The sequence below is a fragment of the Ursus americanus genome, chromosome 1 (genome assembly GCF_024610735.1).
Source record: "Ursus americanus isolate L20-20 chromosome 1, mUrsAme1.1.p, whole genome shotgun sequence".
NCBI classification, from domain to species: Eukaryota; Metazoa; Chordata; class Mammalia; order Carnivora; family Ursidae; genus Ursus; species Ursus americanus.
Window position 1 is genome coordinate 79,057,423 of NC_142127.1, and position 11,240 is coordinate 79,068,662.

The window sequence follows — 11,240 nt, forward strand, 5'->3', positions numbered from 1 at the left end:
TTTTTGCTCAAACGTAGTATAAAAACACTCAGGTTTGGGGCGCCTGGGTGGCACAGTCGTTGGGCGTCTGCCTTCGGCTCAGGGCATGATCCCGGAGTCCTGGGATCGAGCCCCACATCAGGCTCCTCCGCTGGGAGCCTGCTTCTTCCTCTCCCACTCCCCCTGCTTGTGTTCCCTCTCTCGCTGGCTGTCTCTCTCTCTGTCAAATAAATAAATAAAATCTTTAAAAAAAAAAAAAAAACTCAGGTTTAACTGTTTCCTTGGGTCATTTCCTTATGAAGGCTCCCATGTCATGTAAAATTTACATTAAAAAATCTGTATGCTTTTCTCTTGATACTCCGTCCTTTGTTAGAGGGGCCCCAGATGAGAATTTAGAAAAGGAGGAGGAAAAGATAGTTTTTTTTTTCCCTCTCCTATAATGGCAAATCAAAGACAGTGTCCAGGATATCACATCATTTTAATTACAATCAACTTCAGTTTCTCTATCTGTGATCTGGGGAGAAAGCCCATGAGTAAACCATTGTTGGATTGTTGTAAGAATTATACCAGATACCACCCAGATAGCACTCTTACAAACATGGTGACCATTCCTAAAACCGCCAGACTTTCTGTAAGCAGTGTGGCAAACACCAACCCCACAAAGTGACACATTACAAGAAGGGCAAGGATTCTCTGTATGCCCAGGGAAAGCGGCGTTATGACAGGAAGCAGAGTGGCTATCGTGGGCGGACGGATTTTCTGGAAAAAGGCTAAAATTATAAAGAAGATTGTGCTGAGGCTTGAATGTGTTGATCCCAACTGCAGATCTAGGAGAATGCTGGCTATTAAGAGAAGCAAGCACTTTGGTAAGAAGAGAAAGGGCCAAATAATCTAGTTCTAAGTGTCATATTTTATTTTATTACAAAGACAATATAATCTTGAGGTTATGTTTCACTTAAAAAAACTACGCAAGATACATATGTGTCTCACAGCGCCTGGCTTACAGGAGGAGCTCAAGAATTGTGAACTGTTATTATTATTATTATTTTTTAAAGATTTTATTTATTTATTTGTCAGAAAGAGAGACAGTGAGAGAGGGCACAAGCAGGGTTAGAGGCAGGCAAAGGGAGAAGGAGGCTCCCCACTGAGTAAGGAGCCCGATGCAGGACTCGATCCCAGGACCCTGGGATCACGACCTGAGCAGAAGGCAGCTGCTTAACCAACTGAGCCACCCAGGCATCCCATGTGAGCTATTATTATTATCTTTAATTAATCTATTTATTAGGGCATATTATGAAATAATTCACATAACATGACTGTTGAAAGGTAATAAATTCGTAGGCTTCCAGCTAATGTAATGATCACTGGCTCAGAGAGCTCATCTGATATTATTCGTGATTAGTTTAGCTAACATTTTGGATTTATGTTTCATTCTAAGAAAACATGGGCTGAAACACACCACTGTGAGCAACAAAATAATGGTTTCCTGCTGTTACTGTAAAGCTACATTGTGTTCATTCCTTCCTTTCCAAAGTAGGACATTCTGATCCTGTGATAATGTTCTACTAAAGGAATTTATTTATTTTGCACCAAATGATTCGTGTAGATGAGTTCATTTCTTGTGATAAAAACGGGTACAACATAGCTGGGCTTTTGCTGTGATCTCACTGACTAGCTGTAATCCAACTGGCTAGAAAACACAGTGATTGTGTGGCTCTGCAAGAAGAAAACCAGCTTTTCCGAAGAAATTCTTTTGGGGCATTCTCTCAAGTTTGATGAGTAAGTTATTTACCGATTGCTTGAGAAAAATGTAAAATGGAAGAAACTGTTTTTCTTTAGATTACTGAAGAATACTCAGTGGATTTGAGCAGATTCCGTTGGACATGGCAAAAATAGATCTAGTTTTTAAAAAATCAAGCTTTTGTTTATTTGAGGCTGAAATAAATGAATGTGAATATTCTTTTTTTAACTTTAATTTAAGTTCATCTCCATACCCAACATGGGGCTCGAACTCATGACCCTGAGATCAAGAGTCACATGCTCTTCCAACTGAGCCAGCCAAGGATGTGAAGATTCTTGTAAATTTTTTTTTTTTTTTTTTTTTTTGAGAGAGAGAGAGTGAGAGAGCAAGGGAGGGGCAGAGGGAGAGGGAGAAAGAATCTGAAGCCGACTCTGCCCTGAGCACAGAGCCTGATGCGGGGCTCGATCCCACAATCAGGAGATCATGACCTGAGCAGAAACCAAGAGTCAGTTGCTCAACTGACTGAGCCACCCAGGTGCCCCTGTAAATATTTTAATAAAAAGTTAAAGTGGATAGACACTCTCTACAGCCACCACCCCCACCACCACTGTGTTCTGGGAGACACAATGCCTTTCTGAGGAAATCTTTTATATCGTGGTTGGTATGTTACAATCCTTCCTATGAGATAAGCAATCTTAAGTGTGTGCTGACGTTCTCCCTTCCTTATTTAATCTCTCAAAAAAAAAAAAAAAAGGCAAGCCATGGAGAAATGGCATGTTTATACATTAAATATCATCCCAGATAAGGTAAGAACTTAGTCATTTTACTGTCTTCTAAATTTTCCCCATCTTCTTGGTTAGTGCATGTGAAGGGCTGTAATGAAGTACACATTTTGTGGGAGCGTGTCGACAATGAGAAAACCACCCCAGAGGTGAAGGCCTTTATTTTGTATAGGGTAATGGAATGAAAGCCTATGTGGGACAGAATGGCAATCGAACAGGAAAGTCATCTGATTGGCTAAGAGTAAGTAATTTATATCAGCTTAGTATTTTTCATAATGTAGCCAGATAATTGATTTGACTAAGCTTTTACTTCCTTATAACACAACAATAAAACAAGTAACTATATATACAAATACCTTATTTAGTTTTGGAATTTGGAAGGAAATCACCTGCTCCACTCAAGGGTAAGCAGTGTTTTCAGATGTTACTTTTTTTTATTTTTAAGATTTATTTATTTATTTCAGAGAGAGAGAGTGTGTGCACAAGGGGGGGGGGGCAGAGGGAGAGGGAAAGAGAGAATCCTAAGCCAACTCCCTGCTGAGCTCAGAGCTTAACGTGGGGCTCAATCTCACAACCCTGAGACCACGACCTGAGCCAAAACCAAGAATTTGGTTGCTTAACCGACTGAGCCCCCAGATGTTACTTCCCTAAATAAACTTTTCTCTGACTGCCACGAGCCTGTCCCTCAGTCTCAATCAGGGTCACGGCTCTCTACTTTACCTATAATTTTTAGTTATATATTTGAATACTTATTTGATAAATGTCTCTCCTCCAGCAGGCTGTAGTTTTTGCTTGCCTTTATAACCTCAGATCCTAGCACAGTGCCTGGCAAATAGTAGAGCTCAATAATATTTATTGACTAGCAGGAAGACGATTTAGTGGCTTTTGATGGATGGCATTTAAGACTGTGGCATCCCGACAATAACTAACAATAATTTTTATGTGAGATGGCAAAGGTGAGTTTGAGGCGAGAGTTTAAGTTCTTGATTATCATCAAATTCGTTAGTTCCTGTGTTCAGTTCCTCTTTTTTATTAAAGGTGTTAAACGAATGTCAAGTACTTAGGAAAGAGCCTCACTCCTGAGGGATGTGTTAAATCTGTTCAGTCAGTTAATTAGACAAGGACTTTTGGTTGACAATGGATCTTACTTCCAGGGAAAGGTGAGGAAATTTTCCTCTGACATCTTACCAAAAGCAAACCAGTTCACTATTAACCATATGGTTGTCTAATCATGTACTACTCTTAATTAAAACCAGTTCAGCTAACCACATGCAAATCCCGGGCACACCTAATTATTTAATAGCATTTAACACTATATGGCAATACCCTGCATTTCCCACATACTTGTTGAGTACAATACAATACTAAGCAATTTTACATGCATTTTCACATTTAATTCTCACAACAACCCTGTGAGATACTGTTATTATTTCCATGAGGCAAAATGAAGTTGGCTATTTAGCAGTTGTGTTGAAACTCAGACAAGACTTCTGGGTCTGTCTGACTTCAGAGACGTCCTTCTTAACCCTCGTACACAACCTCTGTGGTAATTATCTGTGGATGTGTTTATCTTCCCTACTAAACTGTGAGAGCCTCAAGGGCAAAGACTATGCTTTGCTTGTCCTATGTGTCGAGCACAGAGCACAGTGCAGAAAACATAATAGGTGCTCAATAAAAGTTTAGTGAATGAAGGAGAAAGTGCTTTCTTAGTCATCAAAACTATAGTATGTTAAATATAGTTAACTATATCATGTATATAAATAAAATACACAAATCAAACACATATTTATATAATAAAACAAGTAATTATTTATATATATATATATATCTTACTGTTTTTATTAAATTAGTTCCATGTTTTCTGTTAAAGTATAAGAAACTGCCATTTTGATAGGTCAGATGGTCAAGTCAAATAATAGGATTTTATATGGTATAACCTAATTAAAAAAAGAACTGTCAACTCTTAACTATATAATTAAGCAGAATACTCCATTACCATATTTTTTTTCTATTCAAAGTTTATCATTATAAACTTCCAAAGAGGAAGTTTTATGAAAAATTAAGGATGTCATATCTATACGCACTTTGTTCTAGCGCCAGTGATACAGATTTATATACAAATTATTTTTCATTCCATTAGGGACGGTTTGGTCTTAATGAAAATTCAACCGCAAACATTTATTAGACTTGGCTTAAATTTTTTTCCAAGCTGCCAGGTTGCATACCTCCTTTCAAAATCCTTCTCCGTGAAGTCCTCCCTTTTTTCATAGCCACTCTGCCTTTATCCCAAGCCCTGATACACCCCCTAGTGTTCCTCGAACACTTTTGTAATGATTACATTACATGTGTTTGCAATGATCACTTTTTGTTGAATAGCGAGGTCTATTACATGCAATTATGTAAAACATTTGAAATGGCAGAATTAAACCCAACTGATTCAGTTATTATACTAGACGACTGACTGGTTGACCATAGACAGTTCTTTAATAACATTTGGGGGGGGGCATTAAAAAGAAATACAAAATTAGAGCTTCAGAGAGTAACCCTGGAAGCCATTTTGAACACAAGTGAAACCTGTTTGCTTCTGCCTGATTCCTGAGGGAGCACTATGATGTTTCCTCACGGGATTCTTTATGTGTTAAACTTTATGAAATGAATTACTTTCTTGGCTTCACCTTAGTTGGAACTTTGTAATCCTGAGATTGCCTTTTTGACAGTAATACCAACAAGGCCTCCTGTTTTGGTATTCTAAAATGTCTGCCTAAGGCACTGATGGGCCTGAATACCTTTCCTACTCTACTTTCGTCTTCAGTTTAAAACGTACACTCAAGGGACGCCTGGGCGGCTCAGTTGGTTAAGCGTCTGCCTTTGGCTCAGGTCAGGATCTCAGGGTCCTGGGATCGAGTACCGCATTGGACTCCGTGCTCAGTGGGGAGTCTGCTTCTACCTCTTCCACTCTCCCTGCTTGTGTGCTCTCTCTCTCTGTCAAATAAATAAACAAAATCTTAAAAAAAAAAAAAAGTACCCTCTAAGGGCTCCTGGCTGGCTCAGTTGGTAGACCAAGTGACTCTTGATCTCAGAGGTGTGAGTTCGAGCCCCACAGTGGGTGCAGAAGAGGACTTAAAAAAATAAAATCTTAAATAAATAAAAAGTGAAAAAATAAAAGATAAAAAGTACACTCAAAACAAAGTTGGCTTGGAAATTTCCTGGTCCTAGTTGGGTTAGTCTGACTTTGAGCCCAGCTGTATTACCGGATTGGTTAAATTCTGAAATACTTCACACAGCTCAACCACACTGGTAATACAGGTTTTCAGGACTTAAGTGAGAACCTTCAATGCAGAATTGAGTTAGATGAGGATTCCAGAGGACAGTAGTCAGCAGTATTGCTGAAAATAGCAGTGAAAAACATCAAGTGTTATATAAATATATCTCTACTGTAACCTGAAAACTTCCCCAGTTGACAGTGGGCACAAACGGGGTAGTAATTGAGATTTAATTCAGGATTCATTGGGGTGTCTCCATTGGCTGATGCAGTACGCACTGTGTTTGCCCAATAAATACATCACACGTGAGAAGAGTTCACCAAAAAGTATTTCCGGGTCCTCCCGGAGGTGAATTACAGGTGTTGGTGTTCAAGTTTGTGCCTGCTGGGCGCCACGACTCCATGGGGTGGGCGTCTGGAGACACGGGCTGCTTGCCCTGTCAAAGCTGGGTGGAGCTTCCCAATGAAGTGAGGGTAGTGGAATGGAGAATTCTCTTTCCTGGATTTTTTTTTCTTAGAGGAGATCCCAAATAGGGCTGCTATGCCCTGACGTTTTAGTGGAAAGAGCTCTTTGCTTTTCAGTAGCGTGCTGCTCTCATACCCCTTCTCCTCTCCAGGGTCAAAGGTCTGTGCTCCTCCCTCCTAGCAAGTTCTTCCGCCAGCGTCTCAGGCTGAGGAGGACTTCTGGTGGGTCTGCCCCATCAGTTCCTCAGTCCAGTCCAAATCTACTCATCTCACTTTGACTCATGATGGGACACGGATATCCACCTCTCTCACGGCCTCGCTTCCTCCCTGAACCGTTAATTTATATACTCCTGTTAATATCCCGCCTCCCTTTTGTGAACGCCATCTTCTATAGGCATTCCACAGTCCTAAACATTTTTTTTAAAGATTTTATTTATTTGAGAGAGAGAGAGAGAAAGCGAGAGAGCGAGAGAGAACGAGAGTACAAGCAGAGGAGAGGGGCAGAGGGAGGGGGAGAAGCAGACTCCCCACTGAACAAGTAGTCTGATGTGGGGCTGGATCCCAGGACCCTGAGATCATGACCTGAGTGGAAGACAGACCCCTAACTGACTGAGCCACCCAGGCGCCCCACTTCTAAACCTTTTTAGTTTAGGGCACTTAGCTGACTCAGCAGAGCATGTGACTCTTGACCTCAGGGTCATGAGTTTGAGGCCCGGTAAGCATTTTGTCCCCCAGGCAGCACAACTTGAAGCTTACCCAGGGCAGGGATCTTCCTTTAAAATTCTTGTGTCTTCTTCTACCACCAGAGCTGAGGGTTCCATGGGTATCTGCTTGACTGAATAGGACATGTACAGGCAGCTTCTCTTAGTTAATAATAAACAAATAACCTCTCTCTCCCCCACAAAATGAAAAATAGTGGACTTCCAAATAAGCAACCAAAATTTCCAACCTCCACCTTTTTGTTTTTTTAAGATTTTTATAGTTATTTTTTTCAAGTAATCTCTACACTCAACATGGGGCTCAGACTTACACCCCTGAAATCAAGATCTTGGGGTCATGAGATGGAGCCATGCGACCCCCCCCACCACTCTCGCGCATGCACTCTCTCTCTCAAATAAATAAATAAAATCTTTTAAAAAAATTATTAAAAAAAGAGTCACATGCTCTATCACCTGAGCCAGCTAGGTGCCCCCCATCTTCCATCTTTCACATGGTGGTGAAATAGAGTAAGACACAACAAAAGAATATTTAAACCATTCAGAAAGTCCTAACACACTTTATTTATTTGATTTGGTGAATTCCTTTATCACAAACCAAGTCTTTATTTGCATGCATCCTGAAGAGAGCTGCTATATGCAATATTGCATACACTCAAGTTCACATGGGCTAGTTGACTGTTGTTTTAACAATGAACAAGAGCCAACGTGGCCAAGATCACAAGGTTGGCTCTCCCCTGGGTCAGTTCCTTTCAAGAGAGAAACTCTTCCACAGTCAAAGCTAGGCCCTATTTAACCTCTGCCCTCCACCCTCTAATTAATCATTTGACCAATATATTAATTTAGCTGAAGGCACAACTGCATAATTTCTAACAAAACATTTGTGCCTCAATCATGTATACTTTGTTCCAACTGACACTATTGTCTTTAACAATGAAGAGCATTCTTCATCTTATTTGAGTATCAATGGAATAGTCAAAACATACTATAATAATTGAAGGATATGAAAAAGTCTGAATGAAAGAGTTGTCTCAACTAATATTTATTAGGTACCTACTGTTTGTGCTAGGTACCTATTATATATGTCACATTGAGCAATGACTTAACCAGACATTTAAGAAGAGAGGGAGGTAGGGTACCTGGGTGATTCAGTTGGTTAAGCATCTGACTCTTGATCTTAACTTCGGTCTTGATCTCACAGTCATGAGTTCAAGCCCTATATTAGGCATCGAGCTTACTTTAAAAAAAAAGAGGGAGGGGGAGGAGGTGGATTGTGGTGCTGGAAGAAAACCCAGCCCATCAGATTTATTTTGGAGAAAAGGAAACTGAGGCCCGGAGAGTTTGTTCTGCCTCAAACAGTGAAACAAGCTAAAAGCAGAGTTGGTACTACAGCTCTGGGGTGACAGGCAAAATCAAAATAGCAAGTGTAAAGATATTGTGCAATCATAGATTTGGACATTGTCCGATTTGACAGAATGCTGTTAGTAATCTTCGTTTAAGTAGTTTGTTTTTTCCTATTAAGTTTTATACTATCAGTTTTTATTGTACTCTTGGCTTTCACTACTTTCATTAGAAGTTTTGTGAGGCAGAATCCTTTACTAAAGTTAATGTCACCAAAGAAACCAGGGGAATTAGAACTGAAGAACCCCCATGAGATCAAAGGATTTAACTTTTTGTGGTTTTTATGAAAATTGAAGACTGAAGAAAAAAATAGGAAATTTCAATATGATAGAGTTTTTAAATGATAAAAGTAACAGACTATTAGAGAAAGTTTAGGAAAAAAAGAAGAGATGTATCACATAAAGGGTCCCAGCATACACCACTGTGGCATAAAAATTATTTTGAGCAGAAGGTATTTGAGGTCCCAAAATAACTCAATTGTCATAAAGCCCTTCCTGGAAAGCAACCAGGGAAGACTGACTCCTCATCAGAGATGAGAAGTCTTCACACCACACCCAAAGAGACAACAATCACATCTATTCCTTTAAGGGCCCATTTATCTTTCTAAAAAGTCGTTTGTTTTCCCATAAGTGTCCTTTTTTCTCTTCACCTTCCTTTATTAAGATGGTATATAAACCCCAAATTCTAGCCATCTCTTTGAGTCACATTTTTCTCTGAACTACCCTCTGAATGGTAATAAAAATATGTGATTAAATTTGGTATTTTTTTCTTATTAATCTGTCATTAGTCATTTAATTTGCAGATCTTCAGAACTGAACCTAAGAGGATAGAAGGAAAGTTTTCTCTCCCTAACATACCATCAGCTCACCAACGATACATCATAAACTCACTTTTGGCTTAATGCAACTATTTCAATTTTTCATATTTTCTTCAGTTTTCTCAACTGCATTTACTTTTTACTAATTATAATCATTGTTAATATTATAAGCACCCATTCATGATGCAACATAATCGTCCAAATTATGATTTCCTGATGACTGCAAAATATTTCAATGAGAGCCTATATAAGTTCCTTAACTAGACTCCTACCATTGAATATTTGACTGCTTCTGATTTTTAAAAAATTATAAATAATTTGGAGAAAAATTTTTGAGCGTAAAGCTTTTCTCCTTTCAAAATTACTTCCATGGGTTATCTCCGACGGCTGTGGCCTTCGAAAAGGGAATGTTGACTTAACTATCCGTCTCCGAAAGATGACAATGAGTAGTAAAGTAACACAGCAAATATGTGACATTCTGTTATAAATTAAATGCCTAAAGTCTCAGGTAAAATCATAAATAAAGGCCATGAAAAAACTTAAAGGGCATTTAGCACTTCGTGTCTGGAAGATGTGCAAATGTGATGAGAATTCATTCAGTAAGAGGAATTAATTGAACTAGAATTGAAGACCCAGAGAAAGGTCCCTTGGCCTTTTTTTTTTCTTCCCCCCACACAATAAACAAAAAAATAGTGGTGGATTCATTGAGCAACAAGTTTGTGGAAGCTGGACGAAAGACTCTGTTTTAAGTGAAACGGCCAATTGGAAAGAATAATTGCTGATGAAAGTTATCAACTTTTCATTCGGTTTTCATTAGCTTTCACTTGGAGGGAAGGATCAACTATTAGGCAGAAAGCAATTGTGCTCACAGTGATCTGCCTCCCAAAAGAACAATCGAGTTCGCTGAACCTTTTCTTCCAGCGACTTCCCTGCATTTAGCCATTTGTCCTTCATTAGGGGGGCCCAGGTACCAATTATTCTCACAAGCAATTGATTATGAGATTTCAAAAATGCAGCAACAACAAAGAAACGTTTGCTTTGACGAACCACAAGCTATTCATCTTTAAAAGAGAGGGAAAAAAACAACCAAACCACATTACAGCTCCATTTAGAACTTTTCCCCTACCTTGTCATCTAAGGAGGGCAAAATCAATTTTCATTTGAGAGCACCATTTCCTCCTACTAGTTTTCTCTAAGTGGCCTTTCCACAAATGATGTTTGATTATTTCTGAGTCACAACTACTTAAAATCCACATTTATGAGCTGTAATTTCCTAGGTAAAAGCCGAGGGAATTACTGAAAGTTCTTTGTGCCCTCCCCCCTCTCCCCCCCCCAGCAACATCCTCCTGTTCTCTCTTTCCGTGTTTGAGGTTTTAATCGGCAGCGGCAGCCGTAGCAAGCTCGGGTATGACCTTCCCCAAACACTCTGACAGGACCAAAAATATGAATCTGCACACAGAGCTTTTCCTAAACTATCAGGAGTCTTTTTTCTTGTTTTGCCAGCTGGTAGTTCGTCAAAATACTGTTTTGTAAATAAATCATCTGCAGAAAATCCTCATCAGGTCAGCTGCAAATGTGTCAGTCTGAGGAAAACAAACAAGAAAGCACTTACCAGTTAATTTACTTTGAGGAGAGAAGCTATTTTGATGCCTGGGTGTGACCTCCCGGCTCCAGAATGAAATGGAGGGTGGTTTTCAGAACGGCTACGCTGGACACTCTTTCCCAGCCTCCTCATTTGGCTTTTATCTGGCTTTTGAAATGACACTGTACAGGGAGAGTGATGTTGGGTTTCATTTGAATGTGGTTCTTCCCTTCCTCCACCACCCTCCATAAAAATTCATCATGTATTCCAGGAGCAAAGTAAGCAATGAACATACTGCACAAATTAATTCTTTTGCTCAGCGTGTATGTGTGCATAACTGAGGTTTGTTTTTTGAATGGCAATCCTCGCTATTGGCTGCGGTGCCTCAGGCTGAAAAGAGATGGGGGGGGCACCGATCCTTCCTTTGTTTGGTGGGCTTTTGCTTATGAAAAGTCAAGTTAAATTTCTTTCTAAGGACGGAATGAAAAGAACCTT

General features: G+C 39.6%; 1 protein-coding gene and 1 pseudogene across 4 annotated transcripts in view; one reads left to right on the top strand and one right to left on the bottom strand.

Annotated features, from left to right (window-relative positions):
- The window catches only part of CMKLR2 (chemerin chemokine-like receptor 2), a 45,711-nt gene extending 34,741 nt beyond the window's left edge, over positions 1-10,970 (bottom strand). The window contains exons 1-2 of one of the 4 annotated variants that reach the window (XR_006781229.2): positions 10,776-10,970; positions 6,986-7,064 (exon numbers count right to left, since the gene is read on the bottom strand). The gene's annotated coding sequence lies outside the window, so the exon portion shown is untranslated. The remainder of the gene's footprint in view (positions 1-6,985; positions 7,065-10,775) is intronic. The other 3 variants (XM_087862866.1, XR_006781228.2, XM_045806579.2) reach the window with 3 other exon arrangements.
- LOC123798239 (large ribosomal subunit protein eL42-like) lies at positions 578-874 on the top strand (annotated as a pseudogene).
- Positions 10,971-11,240: the final 270 nt, after the last annotated feature.